This window comes from Leopardus geoffroyi, chromosome D1 (assembly GCF_018350155.1).
Source record: "Leopardus geoffroyi isolate Oge1 chromosome D1, O.geoffroyi_Oge1_pat1.0, whole genome shotgun sequence".
Classification (NCBI taxonomy): domain Eukaryota; kingdom Metazoa; phylum Chordata; class Mammalia; order Carnivora; family Felidae; genus Leopardus; species Leopardus geoffroyi.
In genome coordinates this window covers 61792334-61812263 of record NC_059329.1, presented here as the reverse complement: position 1 = coordinate 61812263, position 19930 = coordinate 61792334, and the positions used below count along the sequence as shown (strand labels likewise).

Genomic DNA, 19930 nt, shown 5'->3' with positions numbered 1-19930 from the left:
CTGGGGGACTCAGAGTAAAAAGTGTAATGCAAGGAATACAAATTGGATTCTGAAGAGTAAATTGTTAATGTTCTTAATACGATCAGCATTATTGTTATTTCTTGTTCTAGGCAAAGGTCTTGTGAATTAATTAAGGCTGAGAAAATCCACAAAAACTTGTAAGGTTTGAGGTGAAAAATGGACTGATGTTGTGCCACAGAAAGATGAAGAGAAAGAAAGAATACTGCCTTTTTAGAGGTCATAACTCCTGAGAAGGTTCTTCACTTGAAAACCCTACCATGTGGTCCAACAACAGTGCTGCGCCCTTCTTGCTGACTGGCTTCCTGGGCTCAGAGGCAATTCAGCACTGGATCCCTATTCCCTTCTTTATCATCTACCTCTCCATCTTTTTGGTCAATGGCACACTTCTCTTTCTCATTTGGAATGACTCCAGTCTTCATGAGCCCATGTACTACTTCCTAGCTATGCTGGCAGGTACAGACCTTGGGCTGACATTAACCACAGTTCCCCCAGTCCTGGGTGTCCAATTTTCCAGAGGGAAATTTCCCACGGTGACTATTTCACTCAGTCCTACTTCATTCACACCCTGTCCATTGTGGAATCAGGTGTCTTGCTTGCCATGGCCTATGACCGATTCATTGCCATCTGCACCCCTCTGAGGTATAACTCCATTCTTACCAATTCCCAGGTGATGAAAATAGGACTTGGAGTACCAACGAGGGACTTTGTGTCCATTGTGCCCCCAATTGTGTCACTCTATTGGTTCCCATATTGCCGTTCCCATGTTCTTTCCCGTGCCTTTTGCCTCCACCAAGATGTCATGAAACTCGCTTGTGCTGATATTACATTTAATCGTGTATATCCAGTTATTCTGGTTGCTTTGACTTTCTTCCTAGATGCTCTGATTATTCTCTTCTCTTGTATTCTAATCTTGAAGACAGTTATGGGCATCGCCTCTGGAGAAGAGCGAGCTAAGGCCCTTAACACCTGTGCCTCCCATATTAGCTGTGTTCTGGTCTTTTATATTACTGTGATTGGCCTGACCTTCATCCACAGGTTTGGGAAACATGCACCACGTGTGATCCACATTACCATGAGCTAGGTCTACTTTCTCTTTCCTCCATTCATGAACCCCATTATATATAGCATCAAGACCAAGCAAATTCAGAGAAGTATCATTCGCCTATTTTCTGTGCACAGAAGGGCTTGAGCTTGTATTTCAGAATCTTGAGATCTCTGAGATGTTTTTCATCTCCCATTATTGGAAGAGAAGTTTGATTTTATACTCCATCTCTTTTTTTCAGAGTTAGATGAGATTTTACTTATCATATAAAGCTACAAGTTGACTTGAGTAGATATATATTCTAATATTTCACCTGTATTAGAATATATATTTTAGACTAGAATATGTATAGAATGTTTTATTGGAATATATATATGTATTAGAATGTATATTGGAATAGAATGTATAGAATATTTTATTAGAAGATATAATATATATTGAAGAGAAAATTCTGGTGATTTGGGGGGGAAAGGGTTATAGGAAACAGGTGAGATGAGGCATTCCAGATCCTGTAAGTGAAGGAAGAATGAGTAGTACTTAAGAAAATGTCAGATGAGGGACAAAACAGCCTGGATCGAAGACAGTTCATCTGAATGAAGACGTGCAGCTGATAGTACATTTTGTGTGTTATATAAAGGATAATTAGAGCGATATATTATTTCCCCCTCTCTGTGTTTTGAATCTAGCTCTACTGGAAATCATGTTGCTCTGAAAGTAAACACATTTTGGTAAGGAAAACTAGCAAACGTACAGAACTCTAGAAAGCTGACCCTGAACCCTCAGTTTCCTTCAGTATATCAGTGGATTTTATTATTGAATGGAAACTAATACAGATTAAAAGTCTAATCACAACCAATATCCTATCAGCCAGCTGAAGCCAGATCCCCTAGCACCCCGTGTTCTCTGCCCATGGTTGCTGAACACCAACATACTATTTTTTTTTCTTTTTGGCTTTATCCTTTACTTACTAATATTCTTCTTCTATAAAAATTGAGTATAGATTTAAGAATCTCCTGTTTCCATCTCCCTTTGCTTAAAAGAACTCAGGGCTTTTTCACTTCATGAACTTTTCCTGTTGATAATCAAGTCTGAAAGCCTGGCAAAAGTAATGGTAGCACTGATGGAGAAGTTTTTTCTTTCAATTTCTCAAAATCTTGTAAGGTTTTATGCTGTTCATTTTGGTGAGCCATCATGTACTGTCTGTTGTTTATGTTATAGGTAATAATGCTTGTGACCTAGGGGTGCCTGGGTGGCTCAGTGGGTTGAGCGTCCGACTTGGGATCAGGTCGTGATCTCATGGCTTGTGAGTTCGAGCCCCACATCAGCTCTGTGCCAACAGCTCAGAGCCCGGAGCCTGCTTTGGATTCTATGTCTCCCTCTTTCTCTCTGCCCCTCCCTCACTTGCGCTCTGTCTCTGTCTCTCTCTCTCTTTTTCAAAAATAAATAAACATTACAAAGATTAAAATAATAATAATAATACTTGTGACCTAAATATTTATACATTCTGAAGGCTTCTGGTTTTTCTTAAGTTGGTTCTTCTAGTTGGATCTCCTCCCAACACCCTATTTTCTTATTGAAACTTTATGTACCAGGAACCTAGGAAATAATCAGTGCAGTCTAGATTCTGTCTGCCTCACCTAAGAAACTTTCTATACTGATGCCATATCCAGGGAGAGGAGTAAGCACTCTAAGAATATTCCAGGAACTTCATTCAACATGGAAAAACCTCGTCTGTCATTTTCACTAGAAGAAGCCTGTATCAATTGCCTCCACTCTTACACTTTCCTCATCTTTTTTGTAAATGCAGTATATCTGGAGATGCATTTTTTAGTAATGAAGAACCAGAGGATATCCAATGTGAAAAATACCATTATACTTACTGCACTGTTTATAATTCTTTATAAGCAACAAAAATTGCAAGTTACAGAAATTGACCCCAACTCTCTTAAGTTAAAATAAAGGGAACTTATTGAAAGAATATTGGGGTGACATTCAGTATTCAGCAAGGGCAGTAATTCTGTTTCCCCATCGGCTTGTGAGCTTCCTGAGGATGACTGCCTGCCCTTCTGTAAACCTCCAAAACTCTTAATGCAGCTCTTCAGGAAACGATAAACAGTCTTATTTGCATGGTGTGGCTGGGGCTGCTGTATTTAATCTACTGCAGACATCAGTGTGTCAGTCACAGCAAATACCCTGTTTCAGGTGTTTTTCTAAGAGCTTTACATGAATCAGTTTGTGGCATATTCATGAAGGGACAAAGCAATCTAAGCAACACACAGCTTTCAAACATCCTCTTTAGGGACACAGAATTCAACACTTATTTAACAATTCTGATTCACGAAGAAAAGGTGAGGGTTTTAGACACGTAATTTAACATAATAATGAAGATGTAGTTTTCTTTCTTTGCCTCTTTTGTCTTGCCTGAAATCTGAAAAATATTTTTTCACTCTGATATTTTCAAACATTTTATTAAACCTCTAAAATCTCCTTTTTCTGGGTCTTGTCCTTTTCCCATTCCTTCATGGGTGGTTTGTGGGCACAGGCATGACCCTGCACACAGGTGTGGGAGGGTGGAAGGGGGAAGTCTCTAGAAACACTCTGTAGCCACGTGATTCTCTCCAGGCCTCACTTCAGTCTTATTTCCTCCATTTTTAAGACACAGGTATTATTGGACCTGTTTTTCTTTTGGTGTCTTAATTAGCAGACTGAAAAATTGAGCTGTTGAGGATGCAGAACTGTGAACACCCCAAAAGTTACTTTCTCACACTACCTTGTAGAGTTATACATCCCACCCACAATCACTAATCTGTTTCCTATCACCACTGTTTTGTCTTTTCAAGAATGTCATATAACAGAAATCATACAGTGTGTGTGTAACGTTTTGAGATTAGTTTCTTTCACTTAGCATAATGCCTTTGAGATTCATGTAAGTTGTGGTTATCAACAGTTCAATTTTCTTTAACCGTTGAGTAGTGGCTCTCATACGGATATTCCGTTACTTGGACGCTCTTCTCCTGGCATTTCCTAATAATTTTCAGTTGTTATTAGCCTCCAGTTATGTTCCACTCTGACCATCCTTTCTCATGTCCATTCCTAAGACATTTTGCTCACATAAAACTCTATCACATTTAAAGATTAAATGCCAGATCTCCCTATCTTGCCATCTCTCTTACTCATGCACCTATAGAAATCACATATGCCTTGGTATCTCCATATTATGTCTGTCATTCTCCTTTCTCTATTTATTCTCTGTCCATGTTGTGAGTGTTCCATCATGAGACATCGTCCCCAACCAGTCCCTTTACCTGACTTCTTGCTGATTCCCCTTGCTTCATTCATTGGCCCTCCCTCCTCTGATAGTTCACTCAATCCTCTTAGCATCATTATCAAATGCTATCACTACTGAACAGCTGGATCCAAAAAATATTGTTGGCAGATGGGCCAGGGAACGAAACTAGCAAAATGAGTTATAGTAGGGATAATCACAGGTACTACATTTAAGATTAAGGTTCAACTCTATAACTATAAGTGGGAGATGCAGGTATTTTTTCTAAAGTGGCTTGAGAGCTTAGATGTAGAACTGGGATGCTGCAAGGAATACAAAGAAGATAATAAAATCAATTATGTATTCAGATCTTATTATTGCTACTTGATGCCGTGAGAGCTTCACGCTCCTTATGAGAATTCTTTGAGTTACTTTTCATTATAACTCCTAACTGTCCAATGAAGAGACTGAGACATAGACATATTCTCTATGTAGGTTGAGTGTAGTATCCAAAAATCACACAATGGGGAATTAAATCAGATATATCCATACAAACAGATTTGGTGGTCCAAGTGAGGGAAAAGTTTTCCATCCTCATGTTCTCATCAGATGAAAACAAATAGAATATTCGTCCCATCAGTCATGCCTTACATGGGACCCGTATATCTGCTAAAGACTTGGGAAGGGGTAGAGAACTCAAGCTATCACATGAGAGATGAATGAGGGTGGGTCACCCTAAGAGAAAGGAGAAGGAGGTTGGCAAAGCTACATTCACAAGAGTATGTGTAAAATCCACATCATGCTTCTGTGTGTCAGTGGGCTATATTTATGAATAATATGTGTAAGAAAATGGGCTGTTTGCTTGTAAGTGCTTCAGTGTGCCTACAGGTGCTACAACTTTGACTTGGTCGGTATCTATACCTCCCCACCATGCCTGGATATCTCTTTACTTTCTTAAATCCCAATGCCAAGTGTGTATCATAGTAAATATCTAATAAATATCTGAGGAATCATTTGATATTTGTCCATTCACCAAAAATCATCAAGTGCCTAATATGTACCAGGTCTTACAGTGAGTATGAGAGAAATAAAGGTGAATAAAATATAATCCTTAATTTATTCATTTTTTAATTTTCAAAAATGTTTTATTTATTTATTTTTAGAGAGAGAGAGTGAGCGAGAAGGGGAGGACAGAGAGAGAGAGAGAGAGAGGGAGGGAGAGAGAATCCCAAGGAGGATCCATGCTCAGAGCAGAGCTTGAAATGGGGCTCAAGCCCACTATCCTGAGGTCATGATCTGAGCCAAAATCAAGAGTTGGACACTTAACCCACTGAGGCACCTGGGCATCCCAAATATAATCCTTAATTTAAAGAGCTGTGTGGTCTCGTTAGGGAGAAAGACACACAAACACAGAATTTATATATGTGGAAATGAGCTCTAAGGAAATGCAGCATATTTACCAGGAGGCTTTGGGATCACAGAAAAGATGATCAGCTCACATGGCGAGGAGCAGACAAGAGAGAGCTAACTGATATGAAGTTACCTTAAAGTAGAAAATGTGCCAGGAATTCCCTTTCCATATGTGTTCATGATGTTCTCATGATGGAAGAGATGAATGCAACAAATCAATTTTAATAAGTAATATTCATGCCTAATGAGTAATAGTGATGTGAAGTGTTTTAACTGAAATCTGACTTTGCATGCTGAAATGCAGCTGTTAGCCCGTTGTTAAATATGAATTGAGGTAGGAATCTATACACAGAGAAGAATGTAAAGAAGAAAAGAGAATAAGGATGACAAAGACCTTATAATCACAAATAGAAATTTAAAAGGGATTAAAAAAACATGTTTAGGAAAACTGAGATAGGTAGATAACGTATGGGTATGAAAGTGCTTTTGGGAGGAAAAAGTAAATCTCTATATTCAGAGTTTCTGTATATAAAATAAAGTCTGTTGTGTTAGATTATAAGGAGGTAAACTTTTAGATCAGTATAGGAAAGACATTTTTAACAATCAGAGTTGCATAATAATGGGACAGGTTATGTCTTATATTACCCACCACTATGAAGGCCCCAGCGGAAGCTGGAAAATATTTACTACCATATTACATATCTGGGCACCATATAGAAGATTGTACAAAGCCTCTAAATTTTTTATGAATTCTAACACTCTCAAATTATTCATCACCTAACTTACCTCTAAATATTTTTGATACAAAGGCTTACATCATACTCCGGTCAAAAATCTCTATACATTACTGAAAATTTCCCATTTATAATTTTGTTCTTGCTGCTTCTGTTAGGAAATAGCCCCTGGTTATGATCTACCTGATAAAAATCACATCCCTTTCCCAAGTGATCATTATATAGAGTACTTATCCATGAAAATGAGGACCTAGTATTCTAAGCACTTTTAGACTAACTATATTTTAGTATTTGTGGGAAGGAGAGAGATTTGTCTCATGTCCACAGATGAGGGAACCGGAAGAGCAGTGCGTCTGTCCATGGCTCCTGGTTCCCACAAGCTCTGAGTCAGAGTTCTCCTTGGCATGCTACTGGTCACTGAATACATATAGGACAAGTGGCTTATCTGGAACGAAAGTGTTATTTCTGCCATGTTGCTCTCTAGAAGGGACTAATCTCTCTCCCTTTTCAGCAAAACACCCATGTTTAGCCCTTGACGATATAATCTCATTCTTTGATTCCCACCCCCATCCACATGTGATCTTCATGTCCTTGCTTCAGATCCCATCTCCTCAACATACACACAAGAATAACTCAAAGGTAATACTACTTAACACTGCGGGTCACAGTAGTAACAATACAATTATTGTGGCTGACAGGATGCCCAAGGCACTGCTCCTACATTAACTCATTCACTATTCACAATGACTCTGTGGGTCAGGATCTGTAGTAACCCCATTTCTACAGACGAGGAGACTGACGCACAGAGACACAAAGTGTTGTCCCAAGGTCAAGGAGCTAGTGAATAGCAGAGGGGAAAATTCAACTCAGGTTCTTAGGCTCCAGAATATGTGCTCTTAACTATTAGACAAATAATAATTCCTGCAAAACATTTTTTCAAAACCTCAATTATTTGTTCTGGAATAAGATCCACTTTGAGGTGAGAGAAGCTAGATTTAGCCAATATTATGGAGTTTGGTGATCTTTTGGCACGCCAGGTCTTATCCTCCTTGTTTACGCATAATACATACGTGCTTTCTTATGCCTTTGATTTTACCGTCAATATTCCTATTGCTTTTGGACGTGTGAGTCCACTCATGACTGGAATGGTGGAAACAGCACGTGCTCCTCTGTCTTTTCCACCAGCCCTTGCTATTGGCCATGTGGCTGGTCCTGGAATGTGAAGATGGTAATACATTCCTGGCCAAGCCAGGGGTGTCCTCTCATCATGCTCTCCATTCTTCCATGTGGCAAAAAGGATTCTGGGATGGTGAATCCAAATGCTGGAAAGAGCTTGCATTTCTGTGCCCCTGCTTGCAGGTGAGCACCCAGTAGAACTAACAGATGATTCACATGTGACTGTGACGTGAGCCATAAATAATCCTGAATTGTATGAGAGACTGCCTAAAATGAATGAGGCAAGTCATAGTTCTGATGTAACTTTGTATTTGTGGCTTATTTACTTGCTTCTAGTTTCTGTTACATGCCATTTCTTTTTTTTAAAATTTTTTTTTTCAACGTTTATTTATTTTTGGGACAGAGAGAGACAGAGCATGAACGGGGGAGGGGCAGAGAGAGAGGGAGACACAGAATCGGAAACAGGCTCCAGGCTCCGAGCCATCAGCCCAGAGCCCGACGCGGGGCTGGAACTCACGGACCGCGAGATCGTGACCTGGCTGAAGTCGGACGCTTAACCGACTGCGCCACCCAGGCACCCCTGTTAAATGACATTTCAAATTCTCACTTCATGGGCTGAGATAAAATGACCATCAGTTCCAGACCTCCAAAAATGATAAATATTTTCATAGTTCACTCTCCCATATTTGCCCATTTCCTCAAGTTCTCCTAGATTGATCATCCTTCATGAATTGTAAAGAATCACCAAATGTTTCCTGAATCCATGATTGCATCATTATGCATCTGTCGTTTTAGCTATAACCCAGATTTCCAAGTGGATTTAAGACAAAAGATGTTAGCCTCTGCTAACATGACATAGCCTCTGCCAGCATGCCTGTGGTGACTAACATCAACAATCTTCTACTTCGTCCTCACAGCCTCCCTAGTCCTCCCCGCCCAGGTCTCTATCCTTTCTGTTATCTCCACGCTGTCCCCGTGGGCAGCATTGCCATCCTGGCCAACATCAGGACAGAACCCTTGCTTGATGAGCCCATGCTCCTCCCCATGTTGGCTCAGATGGTCTTTACCTTCCTACATCCTTCCCACTGTCATGGGGAGCCTGTGTTGCAATTCCTCAGAGTTTAACTTTTAAGCTTATGTTCAAGTATCCTTCCGCTTTAGATTGTCTTTATGAAATCGTCTCCACTGATGGTCCAGTCCTCTGACTGCCATGTGGCTGTCTCCTACTATGTGTGTTATGCCTCTGCCTTTATTCACAGAGTCATCAGCAGTGTTGGCATCACCCCCACTTGTTGTTGGGTGCCGTATGTCTTTATATCATTGTCATCAAATGACTTTTCATGTCTTGCCCCCACCATTTCTCTCATCCCTCTTGCCTCCAGCCTGACATGACCTACTCCACCTGTACTTTTGTCTGGACTAATAACTGGTATGGCTTTATGCTAGTGTGGCTTATCGTAATATGGGACCCATTGTCCATTGTCTGTTCCCATGCACTGATCTGGAAAAGCAACCAATCATTTCACTCTCTGTGGAAAATATCAGTAAACTTTCAAGTTAACTCTTTGAAAGCCATTTCAGCATACCCCAGTGAGCACCAGTGCACCTTCTCAGATTTAATGTCTCAAGGCCTGGTGGTCCACACTTGCGGTAGAGTCGGAGTGATTACTGTGAAGATTGAGAATGTCACTGGTAATCACAATGAGAAAAAAGGGATAATTTCAATGAAAATATTGCTTTTCTTTAATTTTTTTTAACGTTTATTTATTTTTGAGACAGAGAGAGACAGAGCATGAACGGGGGAGGGTCAGAGAGAGAGGGAGACACAGAATCAGAAACAGGCTCCAGGCTCTGAGCCATCAGCCCAGAGCCTGACGCAGGGCTCGAACTCACAGACCGCGAGATCGTGACCTGGCTGAAGTCGGACGCTTAACTGACTGCACCACCCAGGCGCCCTGAAAATATTGTTTTTCTTGTACTAATGTATTCCCTAACGTATCTGGAAGAACTCTGTGGAAAAGAAGGCTGCACCTGTTACTTTGACCACTAGAGGGAAGGAGACACCCATGAAGTGAATATGCCAAGATGAGTGGAGCATCACTTGAGAAAGTATTGAAGGGGTCTCTTCATTGAAGGTGGGAGCCCCCACCTTACAGAGATGGGACATCTGGGTACCCCTACCACGTCCCCTTTTCCCCAGTTGTATCTCCTGAGAAAAATGTCAACACTTCATTCCCCATACCAAATAATAAAGCAAAGGATAGTAAAATCAGCTTGGATTCTCAAAATGTCACAGTTTTTCAAAATGATTTTGGATATTAGTCTGTCTTTATCCTAGCATTGCAGAAACAGTAATAATGTAATGGAAATAGCTTTTTCATGAGATAAAGAAACAAATATTAAATCTCTTTCCCCACCCCTCCACCCCTTCTCCCTTTCCTTCACTTCCTGCCTCCCACCCACCACCTTCCTCCCCCATATCAGAAATATTTTCTGGAAGGATTCACACCAGACAGCTAAAGCTGGTTAACTTTTATGGGAAAGGAGTGATATTAAGAAGAAAGGGTTGCATGAGACCTTTTAATTCTTAGTTTATATGTATTTGTATTGTTAGAGTATTCTGTAATTCAAATAAAATTATATTCTAGCTATATAATATTCAGATATTTCCTTATATAATATGACTTTACTCACCTGGAAAAGGGGGATAAATACTTGCTGTATACTGTATTAATGATTAAATAAGATACTGTGTTTAAAACCCGGTGTCTGACACCCAGACTGACACCCAGAAGTGCTTAAAAATATTTATTAAAAAATGACATTTAAGGGATGTCTGGGTGGCTCAGTCGGTTAAGCATCCAACTTTTGTTTTGTTTTGTTTTTTTTCAATATATGAAATTTATTGTCAAATTGGTTTCCATACAACACCCAGTGCTCATCCCAAAAGGTGCCCTCCTCAATACCCATCACCCACCCTCCCCTCCCTCCCACCCCCCCATCAACCCTCAGTTTGTTCTCAGTTTTTAACAGTCTCTTATGCTTTGGCTCTCTCCCTCTCTAACCTCTTTTTTTTCCTTCCCCACCTCCATGGGTTTCTGTTAAGTTTCTCAGGATCCACCTAAGAGTGAAAACATATGGTATCTGTCTTTCTCTGTATGGATTATTTCACTTAGCATCACACTCCAGTTCCATCCACGTTGCTACAAAGGGCCATATTTCATTCTTTCTCATTGCCACATAGTACTCCATTGTGTATATAAATCACAATTTCTTTATCCATTCATCAGTTGATGGACATTTAGGTTCTTTCCATAATTTGGCTATTGTTGAGAGTGCTGCTATAAACATTGGGGTACAAGTGCCCCTATGCATCAGTACTTCTGTATCCTTTGGGTAAATTCCTAGCAGTGCTATTTCTGGGTCATAGGGTAGATCTATTTTTAATTTTTTGAGGAACCTCCACACTGCTTTCCAGAGCGGCTGCACCAGTTTGCATTCCCACCAACATTGCAAGAGGGTTCCCGTTTCTCCACATCCTTGCCAGCATCTATAGTCTCCTGATTCGTTCATTTTGGCCACTCTGACTGGCGTGAGGTGATATCTGACTATGGTTTTGATTTGTATTTCCCTGATGAGGAGCAACGTTGAGCATCTTTTCATGTGCCTGTTGGCCATCCAGATGTCCTCTTTAGAGAAGTGTCTATTCATGTTTTCTGCCCATTTCTTCACTGGGTTATTTGTTTTTCAGGTGTGGAGTTTGGTGAGCTCTTTATAGATTTTGGATACTAGCCCTTTGTCTGATATGTCATTTGGCATTATCTTTTCCCATTCCGTTGGTTGCCTTTTAGTTTTGTTGGTTGTTTCCTTTGTTGTGCAGAAGCTTTTTATCTTCATAAGGTCCCAGTAGTTCATTTTTGCTTTTAATTCCCTTGTCTTTGGGGATGTGTCAAGTAAGAAATTGCTACGGCTGAGGTCAGAGAGGTCTTTTCCTGCTTTCTCCTCTAGGGTTTTGAATGTTTCCTGTCTCACATTCAGGTCCTTTATCCATTTTGAGTTTATTTTTGTGAATGGTGTGAGAAAGTGGTCTAGTTTCAACCTTCTGCATGTTGCTGTCCAGTTCTCTCAGCACCTTTTGTTAAAGAGACTGTCTTTTTCTGTTGGATGTTCTTTTCTGCTTTGTCAAAGATTAGTTGGCCATACGTTTATGGGTCTAGTTCTGGGATTTCTATTCTATTCCATTGGTCTATGTGTCTGTTTTTGTGCCAATACCATGCTGTCTTGATGATGACAGCTTTGTAGTAGAGGCTAAAGTCTGGGATTGTGATGCCTCCTGCTTTGGTCTTCTTCTTCTTCAAAATTACTTTGGCTATTTGGGGCCTTTTGTGGTTCCATATGAATTTTAGGATTGCTTGTTCTAGTTTCTAGAAGAATGCTGGTGCCATGTTGATTGGGATTGCATTGAATGTGTAGATAACTTTGGGTAGTATTGACATTTTGACAATATTTATTCTTCCAATCCATGAGCACGGAATGTCTTTCCATTTCTTTATATCTTCTTCAATTTCCTTCATAATCTTTCTACAGTTTTCAGCATACAGATCTTTTACATCTTTGGTTAGATTTATCCCTAGGTATTTTATGCTTCTTGGAAGCATCCAACTTTTGAATTCACCTCAGGTCATGATCTTGCAGCCATGAGATCAAGCCCCACATCACTGGGCTCTGCTCTCACAGCACAGAGCCTGCTTGGGATTCTCTCTCTCTCTCTCTCTCTCTCTCTCTCTCTCTTTCTTTCTCTCTGTCTTTCTCCCCCCTCCCTCCCTCTCTCCCTTAGCCCTCCCCCACCATGTGCACTCTCTATCTTTCAAAATAAACTTTTTTTAAAGTGACATTTATAGGACTCTTAGTTTATGCTACACACTATAGTAAGTCCATTGATGCATGAGATCATTGAAGTCTAATTTAAACACGAGAAGGAAGACTCTACTATCTCAGTTTTGCACTCAAGACCTCAAGACTCCTAGAAGTTAATGAAATTGTCCAATGTCCTATATATTTTCCAAAGACTAAACTCACAGTCTAATTTTAAATACCACAGCCTCATTTTAGATACTGCCCTCCTACACATGGCACTATTCTTATATTTAAACATTATTATTCTCTGGTTATTGTGAGGATATTGAAACACAGGGAAGGCAGGGTCTACTCTCCCCCAACAGTCTCAAAATTAATGAAGCTGCTGACAGAGATTTACAAGCTAGTCTGGGGACCTTAGGGGGTGGCAGAACTGTACTTCCACTTTAGTTCCTCTCTCTCTCTGTCTCTCTCTGTCTCTCTCTGTCTCTGTCTTTCTCTCTCTCTCACACACACACACCTGAGCTTTTAAAAACTACTACAGTCTAACCTTTTAGCTTATATTTATGAATGAATGAATGAATGAATGAATAGATAGATCGATCAATAGATGAATAGATAAAGGAAATGCTTCCCTTCATGATTGTGCACGCTGTTTGAAATGCACATGTCCCAGGTGAGATAACTGGCTTTGTTTAATCGCTCAGTGCATAGGTTAGATACCGATGTCAAAAGCAGTCAAAAGAGGTAAAAATCATTTTCTGACCCACAACTCCTGTTTTTTAGATGAGTGGACTAAAAAGTTTCAGGAGCATTTTAATAGGGAATGGACACTAATATCTTCTCTTTTCCCTGAATCTGATCCCAGCTTCTCAACCCTTTCAGACCCACTTCTACTGGCAAAGAGACAGGAGAGCTGCACTGGTAGGCCAAGGAGAAAATTATGACAACCCCAAGAGACACTGCCCCAGACTTCTCACGTCTTCACCAACCCTGAAGGTAGGCAAGGGTCACTTCTCTGGGAGCTTCAGGGAATAGGATGAGGACTTGCCTGCACTTTCATTTGGAGGCAATTTTTACCTCCAGGCGGTGCCCTTTTGGGACCACTAGTTCTTTGCAGAGATTTCTACTTGAGGACAGCTAACCAGGAATGAGAGGGCCTCTGACCATGCTCTCTCAACTCAGTCCCCATTGTTGGGAAGATCCAAGCCCCTGTTTGTGATTATGAAAAGAATTGGTTATAAAAAAAAAATTGAATTCTCACCTCCATCCCAACCCTACACTCGTCACTCTTTTGGAACATTCCCTATGTATTGTCTACTGTCTACCTCCCTCAGGCAGGCTCAGGAATTGTTCATCAGAATACTCAGCAAAGCTGGGGCACCTGGGTGGTTCAGTGGGTGCTCAGGTGTTCAGTTTGATCTCATCTCAGGTCATGATCTCACAGTTCGCGTCTTCACACCCCGCATTGGGCTCTGTGCTGATGGTGTGGAACCTGCTTGGAATTCTGTCTCTCCTTCTCTCTGCTCCTCACCTGCTTGTGTTCTCTATATCTCTCAAAATAAATGAATAAATTTAAAAAAATACTCCGCAGTGCCTTTCCTTGATTTTCTCCCGTGTGTCAGGTGAAGGACTAGATGACATATGTGTATGTCTGGGTGTATACACACATATATATCATGATATTTTGTTAGTTTTATAATGTTTTTTCTTATTGATAAAATGCTGAAGCTTAGAGATAATAGCTTTTATTTTCCGAACTCCTAGTGGCTTTCTCTTTTATTCACCATAAGGTCATTTTCCAGACACAAACAATTAAAAGCAACTGTGAATTTACACAAACAGAGCAAAGTTGTGAAATTAAACCCATCACTACTTTATGGGGAAAAAAAACCAACATATACATTTTCCCCAATTGAGCCATTGAAGCAAGAGAAAGTGTTAAAAATGGAAAGTGTAAATTTCTCCATGAGTCCTGACTTTCAGGCAAACACACCATGTGGACATGAGATGGCTGTGTGGGGGTAACCTGAGGCTTGGATGGGATGGCATACAGTGCGATGACCTTGCCATCACCTTCAGAGCAAGAAGGCTCTTTGGGCTCAGGCCCACAAAAGGGGATGCAGGGTATACACAGATCTCTGGGGGTTGCTTCTTTGCTCAGGGGAGAACAGTCTTAGCCTGACTTGATGGACTATGAGCCCTTTGTCCTTTCCTCTGCTCAGCATCCAGGTCAGAATGACATGGCTTGTTCTCCCCTGTGCCGGGTTGACTGGCTCCAACGCCCAGCCATGGGAGGGGGCCTGCCAAGGCTCTGATAGCCCTATCTGTAGAACCAGGACCCAGAAGGAGCTGCCTCTCCCTCCCAGTCTCTAAGTACAGTTTGCTTATTTGTGTATTTAAATTACATATTTATTTTTATTTAAAAAAATTAACGTTTATTTTAGTTTTGAGAGAGAGAGACAGAGAGAGAGAGAGAGAGAGACAGAGTGTAAGCTGAGAAGGGGCAGAGAGAGAGGGAGATACAGCATTTGAAGCAGGCTCCAGGCTCTGAGCTGTCAGCACAGGGCCCAACGTGGGGCTGGAACCCACAAACCATGAGATCATGACCTGAGCCGAAGTCAGACACTTAACTGACTGAGCCACCCAGGCGCCCCAGTTACACATTTTTTTTTAAAGAAACAACCAGAAGCTCGCCCTGCCCTGGCTCTCGCATGGAAACCACCTAGGATATTTTAGGTTCCATTTATTCCTTCTCTCTGAGTGAGCAAAAGATGCAAGCACACTGTACAGCAAGTCAGGAGCTTTGAGTCCTGGCCTGGGCAGACTCATGATGCATTAAATCACAGTGGAAAAGTTCCATCCTTCTCTGAACTTCAGTTTTCTCTGTAATGACCCTTCTCATAACTCAGAATTTTTGTTGATTAAATTCACACGCTCCTTTAACTTCTCAACCAGGTATGTTATTGAACCCAATGCTGTTCACCTAGCAGGATGGCCTCAGGTCCTCTCACTCAGCAGTGAAATTCTCTTCTTTAACCAGGCCCACTGGGTACGAGGGGTGTGTGTGTGCTGGCTCTTGTGTGAACAAGAGCAGAGGCTCCTCTTCTTTCTGTTGGTCTACATCTCCCCAAAGGAATGCGACACGCTTCCTACATAGCCTTCCCCACGACCTCATTTCAGAGATTCAGACCCGTTGCTGCAGGGAAGCCTTAGGCAGTGGGGAGCAGAGGATGAGAGCACAGACGCCAGGGCCAGAATTTGTGAGCGGCTGGCAACTCAGCACCTTGCACTGGCTGTGGGACTCAGTTCTCTTTCTGTAAAATGGGTTTTTATAAGTTTATATATTTATTTTGAGAGAGAGAGAGAGAGAGAGAGAGAGAGAGAGAGAGGAGAGGGGCAGAGAGAGAGAGAGAGGATCCCAAGCAGTCCGCACACTGTCAGTGCAGAGCCCGACTCAGGGCTTGAACTCACAAACTGTGAGATCATGATGTGAACCGAAATCAAGAGTGGGACGTTTAACCAACTGAGCCACCCAGGTGCCCCACGTTAGATGGGGTTTTAACATCTTCTTAAGATTGTTGTGACATTGGGTAAATATATGCAAAGAGTTCCAAGTGGTGTCTTATATATGCTAAGTACTCCAAATGTTTGTTATTTTTTAAGTGTTATTTTATTTATTTTGAGGGACAGAGAGAGAGAGAGAGAGAGAGAGTGAGGGGAAGGGGCAGAGAGAGTGGGAGACACAGAATCCGAAGCAGGCTCCAGGCCCTGAGCTGTCAGCACAGAGCCCGAGGCAGGACTCAAACTCATGAACTGTGAGATCATGACCTGAGCTGAAGTCAGACGCTGAACCGACTGAGCCACCCAGGCGCCCCTAACTATAATCATTCTTGCTGCAGCCAAAAACCATTTTATTCTTCACTTTACATCAGTTCATTTATAACAATAGAACGATAAAAAAAAACTGACATTAACGAAAGGCTTATTTATAGGCCAGGCACTATTGTAGATACGGGGCATGAATATCATTTAGCTTATTTCCCTGAGGTCAGGGATGAGTAGACTTAGTGGAGAAGTGGTGTTTACGGTGATTGTCTTCAGTTAAATTATTGGCTTTGTGAATTCAAGGACTGTGGCTCTCTGGTTCACTGTTATGCCTCCCAACTTAACAAATGTATGAACATTCCAGTATGAAAAAATTACCTTTTGGAACACAGATTTGAGTTATACTATGTGACATCAGATTAAAGGATTTGTATCTAGGTAAGAACTTCAGAGATATTAAATCATCTAAGAAGAACAAGGGCTCAGTGGAAAAGCCTTGGGCTCTTCCCGTGGCAGAAAGTGTTTCATCTGTGACTGCATGGATGTGAAAGAGGTGTTTCAGAGTGGATTCCCACCCTAAGCAGAAGGTTGGTCTTGATGAACTCCTACACTCACATAGCCCTGCGAAGGCCTATGCCATTACATTTTATTCTCCACTCCCCTGTCACATATACAGTGATGAACACACATGAAAGAAAAATCTCCCCATACTTCATGATCGGATGAATCAAATGATCAAGTGTATGTGTTGACGCTCCTGGAGAAGCAGAGCAAGAAGGAATTTTGAGTGAAGTGAAAACCACTCTGCTCCTTCCCCATTCAGGACTCTGGCAGATGGGACTTTAGGGCTTTGTGAAGCCTGGTCTAAAATCAGGAGCCCTAAAGGATGTGAAGAGGAAAGAGACCAGTGTCCACCCTAAGCAAGGTACATTCATGTGACAGCAAGCCCCCAGGCCCAACCTCCAGAGACCTTCTCTTCACTCTGTCCTGTCAGAATCTCCTCACCTCCATCCAAAGACTGTTTTCCACAGTCTGTGCCCCTGTTAGCTCAAGGAGTTCCCCCTTGAGGGCCCCCTCCCAGGACCTAGGGGCTCATCAGCAATTTCGTAGTCTCAGCATCCAGGAGGTCCTGAATCCAGTTGTTTGGTATTCCTTCCTCAGCTCCTGTCATTGACCTTGACTCTCCCTCCCCTCCCTCAAACCTACTAAGACAATGCATTTGGTGAGCATGACTCTCCAAGAAATCCCTCTTTTGCTAATTGCTTACCCCCAAGTGTCACTCTAAATATCTGGAAACACTGTAAGTAATAAAAGGAATGACTATAATTAACAGAGTGAAGGGGAATGGAGATGAGTTAGGAGATGGAGAGTAGGTAGGAGGGTCATAGGAGAAGAAAGGCAGGATTAGCGGAAGATAAAATCCACTATTAGTTATTGAGATCCTTTATGTTCTAAAGTCTAATTGATGAAGTAACTGCTTTGCAGACAGTGTGTCATATTTCCTTCCATCCTCATGTCAACTGTCTAAGGTAATACAATTATTATCTCTGATTTTAGATGGCAAGACTAAGCTCAAAAGAGTCAAGGCATTTTGCCTGAGGTCAGACATGTAATGGGCAATGCTGGTTCTTGGACCCAAGTCAGACTCAACCCACTGCTCATAAGACCTTTGCCATGCTGCTGAGGAGCGTTCTGTGGACAGATGACCCCAGGAAAGCAGGGAACTGGCCTGTGGCTGAAGGAGCAGGATGGAGAGGTCAATGATTATAACTTTGGGAGCAGGAGTCTCTTAGGGTTTAGAATTCAGTGAACTTTGACTCAGCAAACTCGAGGTCCCCATAGGGACTTGGCGAGGTGGTGTGCAAGATGTGTCTATCAGAGGTCGCAGAGAGGGCAGGGCTAGCAGCCAGCTATCAGGGACCAAAAGGGCTACAGGTCTGTGTGTTTAGATAGGTGGCTAGCTCAGGTTGGCGCCTCTGGGTGGAACCCAGGACTCTCAGGGGAGATAGACCGTGAGTTCACAGTCGAGCATGGAAAGGGTAGGGAGGCACAGCATGGCAGCATTTTGTTTTCTACTACCACATGAGATTCCCTATCTTTCCAACTAGGAAACATTGTTCCAACTAGGGATAAATGCTTTGACTCTTCTGAGCTCAGTTTTGACATCTATACAATAAGGGTAATAATTGTATCTATCTTACGAGGTTATTATGAAGATCAAAAGAGATACACACAGTCTGGACCAGGAACAGAGATGGGTTCCCTAGGGACCAGATGTCTCAAAGCAAAGGAGAAGTTCTAGAAAATAACACCACTCACTCTTAAAGATGTAGAGATGACCTCAAGGCCCAATATTTGCTTTAGCAATGGCCTGAGATGTTGTGCAATAGAAGCTCACCCCTTCCCCAATAAGACCATCCTCCCAGATACCACAAAGTCCAGAGCTTAGCTTTAAGGGATTAAGCACCCAAAGCCACAAGGAACATAGGAAACCAGCTGACAACAACTTTACTTCACTGGGAGCATGTAATTCTGAAGCATTAGAGGTTTGCTAAGAATCTGACCAGAAGGTGAGCAGGAAGTGGGATGATTAAGGAACCAGCAACCACAGGAGAGACACTGAAAGAAATGGAGAACATTTAGACTAGAGGAAAATGAAAAGAGAATGGGAATTAACACTTTCTTGAAATCTTTCTATATGTCAGGTGCCATTCAATAATCAATTTAAATAATCTCATTCAATATAGTAGTTCTGCAAAGTGTATACTATTAAACATATTATAATTCATGCTAGTGATAAATAATATTTCTTGAGTATTTAGTGTATACTAAGATATAATTGAAGTTTGTGACATGAATTAACTTAGTTTATCCTTACACGAATATCAGAATTGGATTAATATCCCTTAATTAAAAGGCACAGAAAAAATGTATGTCTTGAAGGTACTTAGCTAATAAGTAGCTAATTTGTGACTTGAACCCAGGTGGTCTGGGCTCTCCTACTGTCTACATTACACTGCCTCTCTTTAGAGGTGGGGCCTAATGGTCAAAGCGGTAAAAGAAGCTGTCCTAGCTCACAGAGCCAGTAAGAGGTGAGGCTAGGGTGCAGGTCCATTCTGCTGCTGTAGACGACTATGCCCTGTGGAGCCAGTAGACACAAATGAATCCTCCTTCCCCCTGCTTCCCACTCACACACCCAGGATATTGGAGATCAGGGGTTAGACCACAGTTGCATACTCAACATGGTTGGACCTCCTTAGGAAAACTTGAGCGAGAAAGAAAGAAAATTTGGGGGAAAAAAGTTCATAATAAAAAGAGGCCCTTGCTTGGATTACAGTGATTGTCAGATTACAGGTTACTGGTAGGTCCCTAAGAGCACTGGAGACCCATAACTGCCCAAGTGACCCCTTGAGCCCTTGGCCAATCTGCAAGTGGTTAAGGAAGACAGAGTTCATGCATTATATTCTTCCATTACTCCTTGGGCATAACCCGCTGCCTCTCTCTTTATCCTGCAGTAACCTGGAACCTCACTGCCCCAAATAAGTCTGTGTGACATTCTAACTACTGCCAAGCACTGAGAACACTAGACTGTGCTAG

At 41.7% G+C, this 19930-nt stretch overlaps 1 pseudogene; it reads left to right on the top strand.

Annotated features, from left to right (window-relative positions):
- Positions 1 to 269: 269 nt before the first annotated feature.
- LOC123602494 lies at positions 270 to 1210 on the top strand (annotated as a pseudogene).
- Positions 1211 to 19930: the final 18720 nt, after the last annotated feature.